The 17,440-nt window shown below is 41.5% G+C and overlaps 39 non-coding genes across 39 annotated transcripts; 38 read left to right on the plus strand and 1 right to left on the minus strand.

Moving 5' to 3' along the window:
- Positions 1–257: 257 nt before the first annotated feature.
- Positions 258–330, plus strand: TRNAV-AAC (transfer RNA valine (anticodon AAC)). The gene has a single exon. It is a non-coding gene; the product is annotated as a tRNA-Val (tRNA).
- A 492-nt stretch (positions 331–822) lies between these two features.
- TRNAV-AAC (transfer RNA valine (anticodon AAC)) lies at positions 823–895 on the plus strand. The gene has a single exon. It is a non-coding gene; the product is annotated as a tRNA-Val (tRNA).
- Positions 896–971: 76 nt separating this feature from the next.
- TRNAV-AAC (transfer RNA valine (anticodon AAC)) lies at positions 972–1,044 on the plus strand. The gene has a single exon. It is a non-coding gene; the product is annotated as a tRNA-Val (tRNA).
- A 444-nt stretch (positions 1,045–1,488) lies between these two features.
- TRNAV-AAC (transfer RNA valine (anticodon AAC)) lies at positions 1,489–1,561 on the plus strand. Its single transcript has one exon. It is a non-coding gene; the product is annotated as a tRNA-Val (tRNA).
- Positions 1,562–1,964: 403 nt separating this feature from the next.
- TRNAV-AAC (transfer RNA valine (anticodon AAC)) lies at positions 1,965–2,037 on the plus strand. The gene has a single exon. It is a non-coding gene; the product is annotated as a tRNA-Val (tRNA).
- Positions 2,038–2,111: 74 nt separating this feature from the next.
- Positions 2,112–2,184, plus strand: TRNAV-AAC (transfer RNA valine (anticodon AAC)). Its single transcript has one exon. It is a non-coding gene; the product is annotated as a tRNA-Val (tRNA).
- A 73-nt stretch (positions 2,185–2,257) lies between these two features.
- On the plus strand, positions 2,258–2,330 carry TRNAV-AAC (transfer RNA valine (anticodon AAC)). The gene has a single exon. It is a non-coding gene; the product is annotated as a tRNA-Val (tRNA).
- Positions 2,331–2,406: 76 nt separating this feature from the next.
- On the plus strand, positions 2,407–2,479 carry TRNAV-AAC (transfer RNA valine (anticodon AAC)). The gene has a single exon. It is a non-coding gene; the product is annotated as a tRNA-Val (tRNA).
- Positions 2,480–2,704: 225 nt separating this feature from the next.
- TRNAV-AAC (transfer RNA valine (anticodon AAC)) lies at positions 2,705–2,777 on the plus strand. The gene has a single exon. It is a non-coding gene; the product is annotated as a tRNA-Val (tRNA).
- A 76-nt stretch (positions 2,778–2,853) lies between these two features.
- TRNAV-AAC (transfer RNA valine (anticodon AAC)) lies at positions 2,854–2,926 on the plus strand. Its single transcript has one exon. It is a non-coding gene; the product is annotated as a tRNA-Val (tRNA).
- Positions 2,927–3,473: 547 nt separating this feature from the next.
- TRNAL-UAA (transfer RNA leucine (anticodon UAA)) lies at positions 3,474–3,545 on the plus strand. Its single transcript has one exon. It is a non-coding gene; the product is annotated as a tRNA-Leu (tRNA).
- An 80-nt stretch (positions 3,546–3,625) lies between these two features.
- On the plus strand, positions 3,626–3,698 carry TRNAV-AAC (transfer RNA valine (anticodon AAC)). Its single transcript has one exon. It is a non-coding gene; the product is annotated as a tRNA-Val (tRNA).
- Positions 3,699–3,771: 73 nt separating this feature from the next.
- On the plus strand, positions 3,772–3,846 carry TRNAV-AAC (transfer RNA valine (anticodon AAC)). Its single transcript has one exon. It is a non-coding gene; the product is annotated as a tRNA-Val (tRNA).
- A 76-nt stretch (positions 3,847–3,922) lies between these two features.
- TRNAV-AAC (transfer RNA valine (anticodon AAC)) lies at positions 3,923–3,995 on the plus strand. Its single transcript has one exon. It is a non-coding gene; the product is annotated as a tRNA-Val (tRNA).
- A 1,322-nt stretch (positions 3,996–5,317) lies between these two features.
- Positions 5,318–5,390, plus strand: TRNAV-AAC (transfer RNA valine (anticodon AAC)). The gene has a single exon. It is a non-coding gene; the product is annotated as a tRNA-Val (tRNA).
- Positions 5,391–5,466: 76 nt separating this feature from the next.
- Positions 5,467–5,539, plus strand: TRNAV-AAC (transfer RNA valine (anticodon AAC)). The gene has a single exon. It is a non-coding gene; the product is annotated as a tRNA-Val (tRNA).
- A 225-nt stretch (positions 5,540–5,764) lies between these two features.
- TRNAV-AAC (transfer RNA valine (anticodon AAC)) lies at positions 5,765–5,837 on the plus strand. Its single transcript has one exon. It is a non-coding gene; the product is annotated as a tRNA-Val (tRNA).
- A 76-nt stretch (positions 5,838–5,913) lies between these two features.
- Positions 5,914–5,986, plus strand: TRNAV-AAC (transfer RNA valine (anticodon AAC)). The gene has a single exon. It is a non-coding gene; the product is annotated as a tRNA-Val (tRNA).
- A 76-nt stretch (positions 5,987–6,062) lies between these two features.
- On the plus strand, positions 6,063–6,135 carry TRNAV-AAC (transfer RNA valine (anticodon AAC)). The gene has a single exon. It is a non-coding gene; the product is annotated as a tRNA-Val (tRNA).
- Positions 6,136–6,211: 76 nt separating this feature from the next.
- Positions 6,212–6,284, plus strand: TRNAV-AAC (transfer RNA valine (anticodon AAC)). Its single transcript has one exon. It is a non-coding gene; the product is annotated as a tRNA-Val (tRNA).
- A 694-nt stretch (positions 6,285–6,978) lies between these two features.
- TRNAV-AAC (transfer RNA valine (anticodon AAC)) lies at positions 6,979–7,051 on the plus strand. Its single transcript has one exon. It is a non-coding gene; the product is annotated as a tRNA-Val (tRNA).
- A 72-nt stretch (positions 7,052–7,123) lies between these two features.
- Positions 7,124–7,197, plus strand: TRNAV-AAC (transfer RNA valine (anticodon AAC)). The gene has a single exon. It is a non-coding gene; the product is annotated as a tRNA-Val (tRNA).
- Positions 7,198–7,574: 377 nt separating this feature from the next.
- TRNAV-AAC (transfer RNA valine (anticodon AAC)) lies at positions 7,575–7,647 on the plus strand. The gene has a single exon. It is a non-coding gene; the product is annotated as a tRNA-Val (tRNA).
- Positions 7,648–8,324: 677 nt separating this feature from the next.
- On the plus strand, positions 8,325–8,398 carry TRNAV-AAC (transfer RNA valine (anticodon AAC)). The gene has a single exon. It is a non-coding gene; the product is annotated as a tRNA-Val (tRNA).
- A 76-nt stretch (positions 8,399–8,474) lies between these two features.
- TRNAV-AAC (transfer RNA valine (anticodon AAC)) lies at positions 8,475–8,546 on the plus strand. The gene has a single exon. It is a non-coding gene; the product is annotated as a tRNA-Val (tRNA).
- A 76-nt stretch (positions 8,547–8,622) lies between these two features.
- TRNAV-AAC (transfer RNA valine (anticodon AAC)) lies at positions 8,623–8,695 on the plus strand. The gene has a single exon. It is a non-coding gene; the product is annotated as a tRNA-Val (tRNA).
- A 76-nt stretch (positions 8,696–8,771) lies between these two features.
- TRNAV-AAC (transfer RNA valine (anticodon AAC)) lies at positions 8,772–8,844 on the plus strand. The gene has a single exon. It is a non-coding gene; the product is annotated as a tRNA-Val (tRNA).
- Positions 8,845–9,071: 227 nt separating this feature from the next.
- On the plus strand, positions 9,072–9,144 carry TRNAV-AAC (transfer RNA valine (anticodon AAC)). The gene has a single exon. It is a non-coding gene; the product is annotated as a tRNA-Val (tRNA).
- A 225-nt stretch (positions 9,145–9,369) lies between these two features.
- Positions 9,370–9,442, plus strand: TRNAV-AAC (transfer RNA valine (anticodon AAC)). The gene has a single exon. It is a non-coding gene; the product is annotated as a tRNA-Val (tRNA).
- Positions 9,443–9,670: 228 nt separating this feature from the next.
- On the plus strand, positions 9,671–9,743 carry TRNAV-AAC (transfer RNA valine (anticodon AAC)). Its single transcript has one exon. It is a non-coding gene; the product is annotated as a tRNA-Val (tRNA).
- Positions 9,744–10,150: 407 nt separating this feature from the next.
- Positions 10,151–10,223, plus strand: TRNAV-AAC (transfer RNA valine (anticodon AAC)). The gene has a single exon. It is a non-coding gene; the product is annotated as a tRNA-Val (tRNA).
- A 76-nt stretch (positions 10,224–10,299) lies between these two features.
- TRNAV-AAC (transfer RNA valine (anticodon AAC)) lies at positions 10,300–10,372 on the plus strand. The gene has a single exon. It is a non-coding gene; the product is annotated as a tRNA-Val (tRNA).
- A 223-nt stretch (positions 10,373–10,595) lies between these two features.
- On the plus strand, positions 10,596–10,669 carry TRNAV-AAC (transfer RNA valine (anticodon AAC)). Its single transcript has one exon. It is a non-coding gene; the product is annotated as a tRNA-Val (tRNA).
- Positions 10,670–10,748: 79 nt separating this feature from the next.
- On the plus strand, positions 10,749–10,821 carry TRNAV-AAC (transfer RNA valine (anticodon AAC)). The gene has a single exon. It is a non-coding gene; the product is annotated as a tRNA-Val (tRNA).
- Positions 10,822–11,521: 700 nt separating this feature from the next.
- TRNAV-AAC (transfer RNA valine (anticodon AAC)) lies at positions 11,522–11,595 on the plus strand. The gene has a single exon. It is a non-coding gene; the product is annotated as a tRNA-Val (tRNA).
- An 83-nt stretch (positions 11,596–11,678) lies between these two features.
- TRNAV-AAC (transfer RNA valine (anticodon AAC)) lies at positions 11,679–11,751 on the plus strand. Its single transcript has one exon. It is a non-coding gene; the product is annotated as a tRNA-Val (tRNA).
- A 227-nt stretch (positions 11,752–11,978) lies between these two features.
- TRNAV-AAC (transfer RNA valine (anticodon AAC)) lies at positions 11,979–12,051 on the plus strand. The gene has a single exon. It is a non-coding gene; the product is annotated as a tRNA-Val (tRNA).
- Positions 12,052–12,127: 76 nt separating this feature from the next.
- Positions 12,128–12,200, plus strand: TRNAV-AAC (transfer RNA valine (anticodon AAC)). Its single transcript has one exon. It is a non-coding gene; the product is annotated as a tRNA-Val (tRNA).
- A 3,599-nt stretch (positions 12,201–15,799) lies between these two features.
- On the minus strand, positions 15,800–15,872 carry TRNAV-UAC (transfer RNA valine (anticodon UAC)). Its single transcript has one exon. It is a non-coding gene; the product is annotated as a tRNA-Val (tRNA).
- Between the last annotated feature and the right edge of the window lie 1,568 nt (positions 15,873–17,440).

Genomic DNA, 17,440 nt, shown 5'->3' on the forward strand with positions numbered 1-17,440 from the left:
TATCCTGACGCACCAAATGACTAGCATGACCCACACAAAATAATAATTAATACTTTGATTTAAACAGGCGAATGCAGACCAGTGTAGGGATTTTTTCTCACCAAGCATTTTAATTGCTAGTGGTTATCACATCAGTCTAACACACAGAAGGTTCCGGTTTGAAAACTGGTGATCTCATGAATCTTTCCCTTTACACGTGTATAGCCTATTGTTATAGACCTGTTCAAGGGAAAATGCTTTCTCAGCATCTACTTCATGTGCTCATGGTGTAGTGGTTATCACATCTGTCTAACACACAGAAGGTCCCAGGTTCGAGCCCTGGTGAGCACAAGAAAGTTTTCCTTTAAATGTCAGTGTTCCCTCAGCATCCACCTGTTCAGTGGTTATCACATCTGTCTAACACACAGAAGGTCCCAGGTTCGAGCCCTGGTGAGCACAGGAAAGTTTTCTTTAAAATGCTTTCTCTCAGCATCCACTTCATGTGCTCATGGTGTAGTGGTTATCACATCTGTCTAACACACAGAAGGTCCCAGGTTCGAGCCCTGAGCACAAGGTTTTTCCTTTGAGCAACAGGAAAATGCTTTTTTCATGTGCTAAATGTCACATCTGTTCACACAGAAGGTCCCTGACCTGTTCAAGAGGAAAATGCTTTCTCAAGAGAAAATCCACTTCATGTGCTCATGGTGTAGTGGTTATCACATCTGTCTAACACACAGAAGGTCCCAGGTTCGAGCCTGGTGAGCACAAGAAAGTTTTCCTTTAAATGTTAGTTTTCCCACCAACCTGTTCAAGAGGAAAATGCTTTCTCAGGATACAGTTCATGTGCTCATGGTGTAGTGGTTATCACATCTGTCTAACACACAGAAGGTCCCAGGTTCGAGCCCTGGTGAGCACAAGAAAGTTTTCCTTTAAATGTCCGTGTTCCCACTGACCTGTTCAAGAGGAAAATGCTTTCTCAGCATCCACTTCATGTGCTCATGGTGTAGTGGTTATCACATCTGTCTAACACACAGAAGGTCCCAGGTTCGAGCCCTGGTGAGCACAGGAAAGTTTTCCTTTAAATGTCCGTGTTCCCACTGACCTGTTCAAGAGGAAAATGCTTTCTCAGCATCCACTTCATGTGCTCATGGTGTAGTGGTTATCACATCTGTCTACACACAGAAGGTCCCAGGTTCGAGCCCTGGTGAGCACAGGAAAGTTTTTCCTTAAACGTCCAGTGTTCCCACTGACCTGTTCAAGAGGAAAATGCTTTCTCAGCATCCACTTTTGCTTGGTGTAGTGGTTATCACATCTGTCTCACAGCATCCACTTCATGTGCTCATGGTGAAAGTGGTTATCACATCTGTCTAACACACAGAAGGTCCCAGGTTCGAGCCCTGGTGAGCACAGGAAAGTTTTCTTTAAAATTTTCCTTTAAATGTCCACTCTTTAAATGTCTGACCTGAGCATCTGTTCAAGAGGAAAATGCTTTCTCAGCATCCACTTCATGTGCTCATGGTGTAGTGGTTATCACATCTGTCTAACACACAGAAGGTCCCAGGTTCGAGCCCTGGTGAGCACAAGAAAGTTTTCCTTTAAATGTTAGTTTTCCCACTGACCTGTTCAAGAGGAAAATGCTTTCTCAGCATCCACTTCATGTGCTCATGGTGTAGTGGTTATCACATCTGTCTAACACACAGAAGGTCCCAGGTCCCAGGTTCAAGAGGAAAAGCCCTGGTGTTCAGAGCCCTGGTGAGCACAGGGTTTTTCTTAAAGTTCTTCACCGACCTGTTCATGCTTTCGCATCCACTTCATGATGGTTATCACATCTGTTTCCCAGGTTGAGCCCTGGTGAGCACAAGAAAGTCCTTTAAATGTCACTGTGTTCAAGAGGAAAATTCTTTTCAATCTACTCATGTGCTCATGGTGTAGTGGTTATCACATCTGTTCCCAAGAGGAAAATGCTTTCTCAGCATCCACTTCATGTGCTCATGGTGTAGTGGTTATCACATCTGTCTAACACACAGAAGGTCCCAGGTTCGAGCCCTGGTGAGCACAGGAAAGCTTTCCTTTAAATGTCCATTCTCCCACTGACCTGTTTCAGGAAAATGCTTTCTCAGCATCCACTTCATGTGCTCATGGTGTAGTGGTTATCACATCTGTCTAACACACAGAAGGTCCCAGGTTCGAGCCCTGGTGAGCACAGGAAAGTTTTCCTTTAAATGTCCATTCTCCCACTGACCTGTTCAGAGGAAAATGCTTCTCAGCATCCACTTCTGTGCTCATGGTGTAGTGGTTATCACATCTGTCTAACACACAGAAGGTCCCAGGTTCGAGCCCTGGTGAGCACAGGAAAGTTTTCCTTTAAATGTCCATTCTCCCACTGACCTGTTCAAGAGGAAAATGCTTTCTCAGCATCCACTTCATGTGCTCATGGTGTAGTGGTTATCACATCTGTCTAACACACAGAAGGTCCCAGGTTCGAGCCCTGGTGAGCACAAGAAAGTTTTCCTTTAAATGTTAGTTTTCCCACCAACCTGTTCAAGAGGAAAATGCTTTCTCAGGATACAGTTCATGTGCTCATGATGTAGTGGTTATCACATCTGTCTAACACACAGAAGGTCCCAGGTTCGAGCCCTGGTGAGCACAGGAAAGTTTTCCTTTAAATGTAAGTTTTCCCACTGACCTGTTCAAGAGGAAAATGCTTTCTCAGGATACACTTCATGTGCTCATGGTGTAGTGGTTATCACATCTGTCTAACACACAGAAGGTCCCAGGTTCGAGCCCTGGTGAGCACAGGAATGTTTTCCTTTAAATGTCCGTGTTCCCACTGACCTGTTCAAGAGGAAAATGCTTTCTCAGCATCCACTTCATGTGCTCATGGTGTAGTGGTTATCACATCTGTCTAACACACAGAAGGTCCCAGGTTCGAGCCCTGGTGAGCACAGGAAAGTTTTCCTTTAAACGTCAGTGTTCCCACTGACCTGTTCAAGAGGAAAATGCTTTCTCAGCATCCACTTCATGTGCTCATGGTGTAGTGGTTATCACATCTGTCCCAGGTTAACACACAGGGTCCCAGGTTCGAGCCCTGGTGAGCACAGGAAATCAATACATCTGTCTAAACGTCAGTGTTAAATGTCTGTGTTCCCACTGACCTGTTCAAGAGGAAAAATGCTTTCTCAGCATCCAGTTTTTATTTTGCCTCATGGTGTAGTGCATTGGCATCTGTCTAACACACAGAAGGTCAAAGGTTCGAGCCCTGGTGAGCACAGAAAGTTTTCCTTTAAATGTTATTGTTTTCCCACTGACCTGTTCAAAAGGGAAAACGCTTTATCAACATCCACTTCTGTGCTCATGGTGTAGTGGTTTATCATAATCTGTCTAACACACAGAAGGTCCCAGGTTGAGCCCTGGTGAGTTACAAAAGTTTTCCTTTCGTCAGTGTTCCCACTGACCTGTTCAAGAGGAAAATGCTTTCTCAGCAAACACTTCATGTGCTCATGGTGTAGTGGTTATCACATCTGTCTAACACATGAAGGTCCCAGGTTCGAGCCCTGGTGAGCACAAAAAGTTTTTCCTTTAAATGTTAATAAGTTTTCCCACTGACCTGTTCAAGAGGAAATGCTTTCTCAGAGATACAGTTCATGTGCTCATGGTGTAGTGGTTATCACATCTGTCTAACACACAGAAGGTCCCAGGTTCGAGCCCTGGTGAGCACAAGAAAATTTTCCTTTAAATGTAAAGTTTTCCACTGACCTGTTCAAGGAAAATGCTTTCTCAGGATTACTTCATGTGCTCATGGTGTAGTGGAGTTATCACATCTGTCTAACACACAGAAGGTCCCAGGTTCGAGCCCTGGTGAGCACAGGAATGTTTTCCTTAAAATGTCATTGTTCCTACTGACCTGTTCAATAGGAAAATGCTTTCTTGGCATCCACTTCATGTGCTCATGGTGTAGTGGTTATCACATCTGTCTAACACACAGAAGGTCCCAGGTTCGAGCCCTGGTGAGCACAGGAATGTTTTCCTTAAAACGCCATTGTTCCCACTGACCTGTTCAAGAGGGAAATGCTTTCTCAACTTCCACTTCATGTGCTCATGGTGTAGTGATTATCACATCTGTCTAACACACAGAAGGTCCCTGGTGAGCACAGGAATGTTTTCCTTTAAATGTCTGTGTTCCCACTGACCTGTTCAAGAGGAAAATGCTTTCTCAGCTTCCAGTTTATTTGCTCATGGTGTAGTGGTTATCACATCTGTCTGTAGTCTTCGCAGCATACTTGGTCAAAGGAGGGTCTCGGGAGGTGAAAGAGCGATGCCAAATGTACTTTCATCATTGTGAAAATAACACTATTGAAGACTTCCTTTCAGTTCTTTAAAAAAAAAGGCTTTTATTAAGAAACACATCTCACTATAACTGTGGGCAGTTTTATGATGATAATATTGTTAGAAATAGAATATGAAAATATCAGTTAAGACAATGTGACACAGCTTTCCTCACGTGTTGCCATATCTGCGCTTACCCTAAGGCGGTCGTGAGGAAGAAACAATTATAGTGTTAGGTCAGTAGCCTTGGATTAACCCATTCCATGAATGAACCTCTAGGTCAACACAAGGAACAATGGATATCTCCCCAAAACGAAGAAATATCCCTCCAAGAAATGAATAATAAATTAATGAGCCCTTTAAAGAGAGAGAGAGGAGAGAGAGAGAGAGAGAGAAGATTTTCCCTTCGAGCTTTTTCAATGCACTGAGATTATTTCTCAGATGACATTTGTGCAATCGTTAAACAACCTCGACAATGCGTAAAATGCAAGAAAAAACCAGAGAAACGCAAGAAAAACGCTACTGACTAAAAGACAAACAAGCCTAATAGTTACTGGAAGTGATGTGAAAAGACACAGCAGTCCAAAATTATTCATTGATATTTATGGTAGGGCGAGAGTCAGCCACCTGGTGATAGTTAATATTTACATTTCATTCAATTTATGATCACATATCTTCACTTATGATAATAACGTTTCTAAAAGAAGAGTTAGCGCTAAACTCAGTTGTTTGTAAGGGAAACAAAACCAGGAAATACCAAAGAAGATTACAGCAGGTCAAGGTCTAAGGAAGGAAAGGGTATCCACGGATCCACAAGTAACTTAGAAACGGAGATATGTCAGCGCTGTAAAGCGATTGGGGCCCTCCCTTTTGACAAAGTTTGCTAGGGGGGCTATAAGACACAGAAGGTCCCAGGTTCGAGCCCTGGTGAGCACAGGAAAGTTTTCATTTAAGTGTTTGTGTTCCCACTAACCTGTTCAAGAGGAAAATGCTTTCTCAGTATCCACTTCATGTGCTCATGGTGTAGTGGTTATCACATCTGTCTAACACACAGAAGGTCCCAGGTTCGAGCCCTGGTGAGCACAGGAAAGTTTTCATTTAAATGTCTATGTTCCCACTGACCCGTTCAAGATGAAAATGCTTTCTCAGCACCCACTTCATGTGCTCATGGTGTAGTGGTTATCACATCTGTCTAACACACAGAAGGTCCCAGGTTCGAGCCCTGGTGAGCACAAGAAAGTTTTCCTTTAAATGTTAGTTTTCCCACTGACCTGTTCAAGAGGAAAATGCTTTCTCAGCATCCACTTCATGTGCTCATGGTGTAGTGGTTTATCACATCTGTTCAACACACAGAAGGTCCCAGGTTCGAGGCCTGGTGAGCACAAGAATGTTTTCCTTTAAATGTTAGTTTTCCACTGACCTGTGAAAGAGGAAAATTCTTTCTCAGCATCCACTTCATGTGCTCATGGTGTAGTGGTTATCACATCTGTCTAACACACAGAAGGTCCCAGGTTCGAGCCCTGGTGAGCACAGGAATGTTTTCCCTTAAATGTTAGTTTTCCCACTGACCTGTTTAAGAGGAAAATTCTTTCTCAGCATCCACTTCATGTGCTCATGGTGTAGTGGTTATCACATCTGTCTAACACACAGAAGGTCCCAGGTTCGAGCCCTGGTGAGCACAGGAAAGTTTTCTTTTAAATGTCCGTGTTCCCACTGACCTGTTCAAGAGGAAAATGCTTTCTCAGCATCCACTTCATGTGCTCATGGTGTAGTGGTTATCACATCTGTCTAACACACAGAAGGTCCCAGGTTCGAGCCCTGGTGAGCACAAGAAAATTTTCCTTCAAATGTCCGTATTCCCACTGACCTGTTCAAGAGGAAAATGCTTTCTCAGCATCCACTTCATGTGCTCATGGTGTAGTGGTTATCACATCTGTCTAACACACAGAAGGTCCCAGGTTCGAGCCCTGGTGAGCACAAGAAAGTTTTCCTTTAAGTCTGATTCACACCTGACACTCACGCTCACGCCCAAGTCACGGTCAAGCTCTCACTCAGCTCATTTTACTGGTGTGTTCACATATGCCACTCAAGCTCTCCTGAGCTCAGTTTGTTTTGTGTTGGCATTGGTGAACCATGTGTGATTTTTCGGCTCTAGAATTAGTGGGTATAGCCAGCAGCGCTGGATGAGGAAGAGAGGAGAGAGAAAAAGGAGGAGATTTTGGTGCATCCTATGCTAGTGAAGAGTGAAGGAGTATATAACACTTTATATCCCCATCTTATAGATGAAGAAAAATTCTATAATTATTTCCGCATGCCAAGGGGACATTCCGAGTATATTTTGTCCAAAACTGAATCAGATATAATGAAGGAAGACACTTATTTCAGAGAATCGATATCTTCAAGAGAAAGATCTTGCTCTCGCTCAAGTTTGACCATGTTCAAAATATCTTTTGCTTTGATCGTGAGCTTGACTGTGACCGTGACTGGAGTTGAGCAAAAATGATTGACTGGATGGTTTGAATACTCTGCCTGTTTATCATTAAAGAATATTTGAGCGCAATCAATTGCGTGCACGTGAGTGTGAGTGTGAGTGTCAGGTGTGAATCAGCCCTAAATGTCCGTGCTCCCACTGACATGTTCAAGAGGAAAATGCTTTCTCAGCATCCACTTCATGTGCTCATGGTGTAGTGGTTATCACATCTGTCTAACACACAGAAGGTCCCAGGTTCGAGCCCTGGTGAGCACAGAAATTTCCTTTAAATGTCTGTGTTCCCACTGACCTGTTCAACAGGAAAATGCTTTTCAGCATCCACTTCATGTGCTCATGGTGTAGTGGTTATCACATCTGTCTAACACACAGAAAGGTCCCAGGTTCGAGCCCTGGTGAGCACAGGAAAGCTTTCCTTTAAATGTCCCATTCTCCCACTGACCTGTTCAGAGGAAAATGCTTTCTCAGCATCCACTGAAAGAGGAAAATGCCAGCATCCACTTAACTCATGGTGTAGTGGTTATCACATCTGTATAACACACAGAAGGTCCCAGGTTGAGCCCTGGTGAGCACAGGAAAGATTTTCCTTTAAATGTCTGTGTTCCCACTGACCTGTTCAGAGTTTTCTCAGCATCCACTTCATGCTCATGGTGTAGTGGTCATGTCTAACACACAGAAGGTCCAGGTTCGAGCCTGGTGAGCACAAGAATGTTTTCCTTTAAATGTTAGTTTTCCCACTGACCTGTTCAAGAGGAAAATTCTTTCTCAGCATCCACTTCATGTGCTCATGGTGTAGTGGTTATCACATCTGTCTAACACACAGAAGGTCCCAGGTTCGAGCCCTGGTGAGCACAGGAAATTTTCCTTTAAATGTCCGTGTTCCCACTGACCTGTTCAAGAGGAAAATGTTTTCTCAGCATCCACTTCATGTGCTCATGGTGTAGTGGTTATCACATCTGTCTAACACACACAGAAGGTCCCAGGTTTGAGCCCTGGTGAGCACAGAAATTTTCCTTTAAATGTCCGTGTTCCCACTGACCTGTTCAAGAAAATGTTTTCTCAGCATCCACTTCATGTGCTCATGGTGTAGTGGTTATCATCTGTCTAACACACAGAAGGTCCCAGGTTCAGCCCTGGTGAGCACAGAAATTTTCCTTTAAATGTTAGTGTTCCCACTGACCTGTTCAAAGAGGAAAATGTTTTCTCAGCATCCACTTCATGCTCATGGTGTAGTGGTTATCACATCTGTCTAACACACAGAAGGTCCAGGTTCGAGCCCTGGTGAGCACAGGAAAGTTTTCCTTTAAATGTCTGTGTTCCCACTGGGCCTGCTTCAAGAGGAAAATGCTTTCTTAGCATCCACTTCATGTGCTCATGGTGTAGTGGTTATCACATCTGTCTACAACACACAGAAGGTCCCAGGTTCGCTCACTCAGCCCTGGTGAGCACAAGAAAGTTTTTCCTTTAAATGTCCAAATGTTAGTTTTCCCACTGACCTGTTCAGGGAAATGCTTTCTCAACATCAATTCATGTGCTCATGGTGTAGTGGTTATCACATCTGTCTAACACACAGAAGGTCCCAGGTTCGGAGCCCTGGTGAGCACAGGAAAGTTTTCCTTTAAATGTCCATCTCCCACTGACCTGTTCAAGAGGGAAAATGCTTTCTCAGCATCCACTTCATGTGCTCATGGTGTAGTGGTTATCACATCTGTCTAACACACAGAGGTCCCAGGTTCGAGCCCTGGTGAGCACAGGAAAGTTTTCCTTTCAATGTCTGTGTTCCCACTGACCTGTTCAACAGGAAAATGCTTTCTCAGCATCCACTTCATGTGCTCATGGTGTAGTGGTTATCACATCTGTCTAACACACAGAAGGTCCCAGGTTCGAGCCCTGGTGAGCACAAGAAAGTTTTTCTTTAAATGTTAGTTTTCCCACTCGCCTGTTTAAGAGGAAAATGCTTTCTCAGCATCCACTTCATGTGCTCATGGTGTAGTGGTTATCACATCTGTCTAACACACAGAAGGTCCCAGGTTCGAGCCCTGGTGAGCACAGGAAATTTTCATTTAAATCAGGTTCTGTGTTCCCACTGCCCTGCTGTTCAAGAGGAAAGTGCTTTCTCAGCATCCCTTCACGTGCTCATGGTGTAGTGGTTATCACATCTGTCTAACACACAGGGTCCCAGGTTCGAGCCCTGGTGAGCACAAGAAAGTTTTCCTTTAAATGTCCATTTTCCACTGACCTGTTCAGAGGAAAATGTTTTTCTCAGCATCTACTTCATGTGCTCATGGTGTAGTGGTTATCACATCTGTCTAACACACAGAAGGTCCCAGGTTCGAGCCCTGGTGAGCACAGGAAAGTTTTCATTTAAATGTCTGTGTTCCCACTGGCCTGCTGAAGAGGAAAGTGCTTTCTCAGCATCCACTTCACGTGCTCATGGTGTAGTGGTTATCACATCTGTCTAACACACAGAAGGTCCCAGGTTCGAGCCCTCGTGAGCACAGGAAAGTTTTCCTTTAAATGTCCATTCTCCCACTGACCTGTTCAAGAGGAAAATGCTTTCTCAGCATCTACTTCATGTGCTCATGGTGTAGTGGTTATCACATCTGTCTAACACACAGAAGGTCCCAGGTTCGAGCCCTGGTGAGCACAGGAAAGTTTTCCTTTAAATGTCTGTGTTCCCACTGACCTGTTCAAGGAAAATGCTTTCTCAGCATCCCACTTCATGTGCTCATGGTGTAGTGGTTATCACATCTGTCTAACACACACAGAGCCTGGTCCCAGGTTCGAGCCCTGGTGAGCACAGGAGGATTTTCCTTTAAATGTCCATTCTCCCACTGACCTGTTTAGAGGAAAATGCTTTCTCAGCATCCACTTCATGTGCTCATGGTGTAGTGGTTATCACATCTGTCTAACACACAGAAGGTCCCAGGTTCGAGCCCTAGTGAGCACAGAAAGTTTTCCTTTAAATGTTAGTTTCCCACTGACCTGTTCAAGAGGAATATGTTTTCTCAGCATCCACTTCATGTGCTCATGGTGTAGTGGTTATCACATCTGTCTAACACACAGAAGGTCCCAGGTGAGCCTCTGGGGCCTAAATGTTGAGCACAGCTTCACTTCATGTGCTCATGGTGCAGTGGTTTCATCTGTCTAAATGTTAATTTTCCACTGACCTGTTTAAGAGGAAAATTCTTTCTCAACATCCACTTCATGTGCTCATGGTGTAGTGGTTATCACATCTGTCTAACACACAGAAGGTCCCAGGTTCGAGCCCTGGTGAGCAGGAAAGATTTTCCATTAAATGTCCGTGTTCCCACTGACCTGTTCAAGAGGAAAATGCTTTCTCAGCATCCACTTCATGTGCTCATGGTGTAGTGGTTATCACATCTGTCTAACACACAGAAGGTCCCAGGTTCGAGCCCTGGTGAGCACAAGAATGTTTTCCCGTAAATGTTAGTTTTCCCACTGACCTGTTTAAGAGGAAAATTCTTTCTCAGCATCCACTTCATGTGCTCATGGTGTAGTGGTTATCACATCTGTCTAACACACAGAAGGTCCCAGGTTCGAGCCCTGGTGAGCACAGGAAAGTTTTCCATTAAATGTCCATGTTCCCACTGACCTGTTCAGGAAAATGTTTTCTCTGCATCCATTTCATGTGCTCATGGTGTAGTGGTTATCACATCTGCCCTAACACACAGAAGGGTCCCAGGTTCGAGCCCTGGTGAGCACAGAAAGTTTTCCTTTAAATGTCCATTCTCCCACTGACCTGTTCAAAGGGAAAATGCTTTCTCAGCATCCACTTCATGTGCTCATGGTGTAGTGGTTATCACATCTGTCTAACACACAGAAGGTCCCAGGTTCGAGGCCCTGGTGAGCACAGGAAAGTTTTTCCTTTAAATGTCCGTGTTCCCACTGACCTGTTCGAGAGGAAAATGCTTGCTCTCAGCATCCACTTCATGTGCTCATGGTGTAGTGGTTATCACATCTGTCTAACACACAGAAGGTCCCAGGTTCGAGCCCTGGTGAGCACAGGAAAGTTTTCCTTTAAATGTCCGTCATCTGTTCCCACTGACCTGTTCAAAGAGGAAAAATGCTTTCTCGGCATCCATTTCATGTGCTCATGGTGTAGTGGTTATCACATCTGTCTAAGGCACACAGAAGGTCCCAGGTTGAAGAGCTTCCTCAGACCTGGTGAGCACAGGAAAGTTTTTCCTTTAAGTTTCCATTCTCCCACTGACCTGTTCAAGAGGAAAATGCTTTCTCAGCATCCATTTCATGTGCAACTCATGGTGTAGTGGTTATCACATCTGTCTAACACAGAAGGTCCCAAGTTCGAGCCCCAGTGAGCACAGGAAAGATTTTCCTTTAAATGTCTGTTCTCCCACTGACCTGTTCAAGAGGAAAATGCTTTCTCGGAATCCACTTCATGTGCTCATGGTGTAGTAGTTATCACATCTGTCTAACACACAGAAGGTCCCCAGGTTCGAGCCCTGGTGAACACAGAAAGTTTTTCCTTTAAATGTCCATTCTCCCACTGACCTGTTCAAGAGGAAAAATGCTTTCTCAGCATACAGTTCATGTGCTCATGGTGTAGTGGTTATCACATCTGTCTAACACACACAGAAGGTCCCAGGTTCGAGGCCCTGGTGAGCACAGAAAGTTTTCCTTTAAATGTCCGTGTTCCCACTGACCTGTTCAAAGAGGAAAATGCTTGCTCGGCATCCATTTCAGGTGCTCATGGTGTAGTGGTTATCACATCTGTCTAACACACAGAAGGTCCCCAGGTTCGAGCCCTGGTGAGCACAGGAAAGTTTTCCTTTTAAATGTAAGTTTTCCCACTGACCTGTTCAGAGGAAAATGCTACTCTGTTCAGCAGCATCCATTTCATGTGCTCATGGTGTAGTGGTTATCACATCTGTCTAACACACAGAAGGTCCCAGGTTCGAGACCTGGTGGGCACAGAGAAAGTTTTTCATTTAAATGTCTGTGTTCCCACTGACCTGTTCAAGAGGAAAATGCTTCCTCAGCATCCACTTCATGTGCTCATGGTGTAGTGGTTATCACATCTGTCTAACACACAGAAGGTCCCAGGTTCGAGCACTAATGAGCACAGGAAAGTTTTCCTTTAAATGTTAGTTTTCCCACTGACCTGTTCAAGAGGAAAATGCTTTCTCAGCATCCACTTCATGTGCTCATGGTGTAGTGGTTATCACATCTGTCTAACACACAGAAGGTCCCAGGTTCGAGCCCTGGTGAGCACAGGAAAGTTTTCCTTAAAACTTCATTGTCCCCACTGCCCTGTTCAAGAGGAAAATGCTTTCTCAGGTTACAGTTCATGTGCTCATGGTGTAGTGGTTATCACATCTGTCTAACACACAGAAGGTCCCAGGTTCGAGCCCTGGTGAGCACAGGAAAGTTTTCATTTAAGTGTCTGTGTTCCCTCTGACCTGTTCAAGAGGACAATGCTTTCTCAGCATCCAGTTCTACATCAGCACAACGATAATGATGAGAGGCCCAACACGTGGCCTTTGCCGACTGTCTTTGTCATAAGATTCTTGTATGAGGCAAGATGGAAATGAGTCTCCTAAGCAATTGTTTCCCAAGGGCAGGGGCAGAACTCGAAGAGCCAGATTCCAGGATTCTGGAAAAGAATTCCCAGTCAGCATTCGTTTACACACAGATTTTCTCTCACATGAAATTAAGTATTCACGATGGAGGGAAGCATTAATTAGGTTTAATTAGCACATGGTAACACTATGGTGGAAATGATCTAATTATTATCACGGAAAATACTTCATTTAGGCTTGGAACAAATCAGAAGGGCAAATGTGTGTACTATGCTGTGGGAAACAAAGGGACTTTGTTTGTGCAAAGTTGGAAATAATGAAAATTGAGAGAAATTCACGAGAAGGAAAAGAACACTGGCGTTACTTGCAGCTTCAAGATGTACTTTATTGCATCTGTGCTGGAGCTCGCTTGCAAAAGATGGATTCAGGCTGCAGAAGTCCTGACACGTGGCCAGTTGTAGGAGGACAGAACAGCACCAGCTTAGTGATGTTAAGATTCAGCAACCTTGTGCTGTAGAGGTCTGGCATGGAGTGAGCAAGAGAGGTCACCGAGGCAGGCACCCACTCGATTCCAGGGACAGGTACAGGACAGCGGTAAATCTGGAAGCAATGACAGCCAGCAATGGTCGAAGGGAAATAGGTGTTATAGTTAAGACTAACTAAGGGTCAGCCTAGCAGCCCAATTACTACCCTGGCTGGTCCTAGTGCCCTAATAGCTTACTGTCCCCCAATATCGTACGATATTGGGGTTAGGACGCCTACATCTGTTCCCCCAGGTGGGGGTCTTCTCTAGCCGCCATGAAATTTGATTTCCTAGCTAATGGACTGGAGGGCGAATTTTCTAAATACATGAATATATATATATATATATATATATATATATATATATATATATATATATATATATATATTTATTTTTCATTAAGTGCTCCAAGTACCTCCTTATTACACAACTGATCATAGAGAATTTAAAATTTACCTCACTTCAGCCAGATACCTGAACTCTCATAACAATAAAATTACAACTGAGTACTCTAAAGGTAACAGTGGTCCCTTAAAAAGCTTACTAACCATGTGAGAAATCAGACAAGTTTATCATAACAAGTGGGAGGTATCAGTGTTTAAACGAGAAATATACTAAAGTAAAAGGGCATCTCTCCATCAAACAACTTTAACTGTCTCCCCAAGTTAGAGTCACATCAGTAAAAACTGAAGGAACAAAACTCTATAACACTCTGGGAATTCACCTAATTAATCCTACCACTGGTGGTTAGTAAATGACACGCCATTGTAACTATTGTAAAAACTTTAAATACAAAATTTATTTTTAATTCCAAATTAATAAATCAAAATTCACAATTTAAAGAAAATTTACTATTAATTGAGATCAAAACAACACAAAATTTAATTAATTCTTGAAATAAATCACAAATGTTAATTTATCAAGAAATTGAATTAATCAAGCAATATTTAAACTACTTAGAAATATTTAATATTTGAAAAGAAAATCTAAGTAAATAAAAATTAAATCAAGTATGTAATGTAAAACTATTAAGAAACACTTGAGATACTAAGTAAATAAATGTTAAATCATCACTATATAAAATGTGAAAAATAAGAGACTATAAATATACAAAATATGGCAAAGTGTTAAACTCACAAAGAACTAAACAAACAATTCAAAAAGAATCAAATAATTCAAATGACATTAAAACACAAATATACAAAACATGAAATGAAATGCAATGTAAACTCACTCAAGAATTTTAAGTCATGACTTAAACTGTAAAAAATATTACAATACTTTACACAAGCTTGTGAAAACATTCACAAGATTATCCCAATTACTGATAGGCGCCGTTACCAATATACCACTTATTACTAAGGTTATCAGATCTTAAAAGCTAAGATTAATATTAATGTCCACACAAATATTTTACATTAATAACTTCTCTCTTTTGAAGAGAGAGAGAGAGAGAGAGAGAGAGAGAGAGAACCGACACAAAAGGTCTCTAGGATAAGAATGAACAGATTTTTAGGATTCCAGTTAAAAGCAAAACAACTAGATGACGTCATTATTAAGGCAAGAGAATAATCTAGAACTTCTGGTCACATGAATGTGATCAGAACAATACAAGAATTTAAGGGAAAAAAGTTTGGGACGAGATCCTGACGCGATCGATACAAACAGCAGGTGGCTAATTATTTGATTGGCATGTTTATAAAACACGAAAGAGCAAAGCTTTCCCTTATATAGCGCTTATTTGACCTATAGATGGCAGCCCGAGAAATACAAAAGCGATCGTTTCTGACTTGAATTTCTCTCTCCCGCTCTTATATTATTATTAAGAAAGATGATACTGATTCTAAATTAGGCTCTTAAGTTATCCAAATCATTAATATTTGTGAGATCTGACACTACAAATACACTCTTACATAACTGTTACTAATATGCAGAAAACACTACATAATATGTCTTGTATAAAGAAAAAATCATATGACACTTATAAAGTATATCACAATATTGTGGAAAAATCATACTTCATACATTTTACAAGAGAATATCATGTATATATATATATATATATATATATATATATATATATATATATATATATATATACTATATATACATACATATATATAATATATAATATATATTGTTTTTGTGCTGGATGTAGGTATGAAACAATTCATGGTAAATAACTTTAAATGTAAAAAATTTAGTAATGTAATTCGTTTACTCAATGATAAAATCAATTAATGAAATAAGCAAATGTCTTTCAATTAGGCCGCTCTCCAAAATCATCGCAAAGGTTGGGGGCATTAGCTACATATAACAGTCAATTGCACCAGAGAATTAAACAAAACATAACTGATATAATGATTTATTATCTGAGAGAGAGAGAGAGAAATTCCATTAACTTGCAAAGCAAATTTCCACCCTAGATATTAGATTAGATATCAAATTTGATTAGATGTTCGATAAGAAATGACAATATAATTGCTTCTGATAACGCTTGTAACAATGCCAGAAATTCCATAATTACAGGACACGGCAACGTTAGTCTCACAGGAACACCTGCAAGCTATGTCATCGATTCCTGTTGGAAAAGTGGAGAGGAAATCCCGTAGACTTTTTAAACACTGACGCTCGGTTGTTAAGAGTATAACTCGACATTTTCTTTATTTGTGGAGGCCGATGGAAAGGGCAACTTAATATCCGTAACTTTCCCAGGTTGTAAGATCATATTAGGTCATCAGGAACCTCCTTATGTTTAGTCAATGTCCTCTTTGTTCTTCCAAGGTCAGAGCAGCCTGCGTAATTAAAATGGTTTATGTTTTGTTCATTAAACGTGCCTTATGCCAGCACTGACTTGTGTTCCCGTGAACATCACGTTAACTACCGTCCATGTCCTTAGCCGAGTCTCAAAAGACTATCTGCTCTCGCCAGGGCTCGAACCTGGGACCTTCTGCGTGTAAAGCAGACGTGATAACCACTACACTACGAGAGCTGTTCTTGCAGGTGATTTCTCTCTCTCTCTCTCTCTCTCTCTCTCTCTCTCTCTCTCTCTCTCTCTCTCTCTCTCTGTGTGTGTGAGATAACACTTAATGGAGTAAGTGTTAATGAGGCTGAATCTTTCAAATACTTAAGAACAAGGATTATACATAACTGGTTCTTTGGAGTTATTTAGTGAAAGTGGGTGGGCAGATTATGAGTTGAAAATCGAACGGACTGAAATTGCTTACTTGAGTAATATTACAAGTAAGTCTACTACGATTTACATTGCCATACAGACATGAATCATGGCATGATAAAGAAATTATTTCTAAAACTGACAATTTCAGAATAAAACTTGAACAATATTAGGAATCGGATGACAAGACAAGTTAGAAATGATACTTTCATGGTAAATCATGGATGAGTTAATGACGAAGGGGAGATAGGGGATGGTGTGGACATGTCCTTCGCACAATTCCTTGGAGAATGAATAGTTGAGTACGTCAAAGTATCATCCGGACTCCTGTGAGCACCAGACGAGTTGGAAGACCCTGACCTACTTGGACTAGACCTATAAGAAGGGAGGCTAGGGATAAGTTTAGATCTGAGGAAAGAATTGAGCAGAGGAATACAAACATACACACCCAGAGAGAACAGATGAAGTAATATACCCGAAATATTTAATAATTTGTTCAAACTAATTTTAACGAGAACATGCTTAATCTTACCATTATGAGTCAGTCGGACTGTAGAAACCTCTCGTGTTTGATTTTAATACATTTAAAAAAATTTGGGGTGTATTTTACCCCGCATTTCATCATTCATAACATTCTGAGAAAATATCTGTGCAAATGTCTGAACACAGAGCGGAATCTACTTTGGGTTTTTCCTTTGCTTACAGAATTTGACAAAACTGTATAACTAAAAGGGAAACCACATTTTCGTCTCGCATTTTGGCCTCAAAGATTTAGTTCATGTGCTCTGCTGTGCATTAGTGAAAGAATTAAGCTACAGATGGCGGGGGAAGCTGCTTAAGCATGTAAGTCTCCCCTTGTAACGAAAGTTAAAGAAAACGAGCCTAAAATTATTCAATATCTTGGTACATCAATAATTTTATACTTGAGTCTTCCTATCGATTCATTTTATTCATGTATAATGCAAATTTATTCCTTATTTCTACTTACGTGCTCCTTTTTTTATTTTATCAATTTTGTCCTGTTTTTACAGACTACATTCCTAATGACAATATTAATCAATTTTTTTTCTCTCCGTGATGCATTCAAGCAATCATCAAGAACATTTTCAAGTAAACTTCAATTCTTGGCAATGATAGGCAAGAGAATAAAGGTAAAGTCCTAAAAGTAAAACCCAAAATGTGGCCTAACTGGCAACTACAAGACATTCGCACCAACTATGCCAAGGACGGCCAGACTACTTTCTCCACGAGACCATTTTTTTTTTCATTTTTGTTATTTCTAATAATTTATTGTTTTTCTCATAAAGATCACGATCCTCTTTTCGTGTAAAGAATACAAGAACGAGAATAGTATTGTGCTTAATGTTGTACGTCTTAAATAAACC

This window comes from Macrobrachium rosenbergii, chromosome 56, assembly GCF_040412425.1.
Source record: "Macrobrachium rosenbergii isolate ZJJX-2024 chromosome 56, ASM4041242v1, whole genome shotgun sequence".
Lineage (NCBI taxonomy): Eukaryota > Metazoa > Arthropoda > Malacostraca > Decapoda > Palaemonidae > Macrobrachium > Macrobrachium rosenbergii.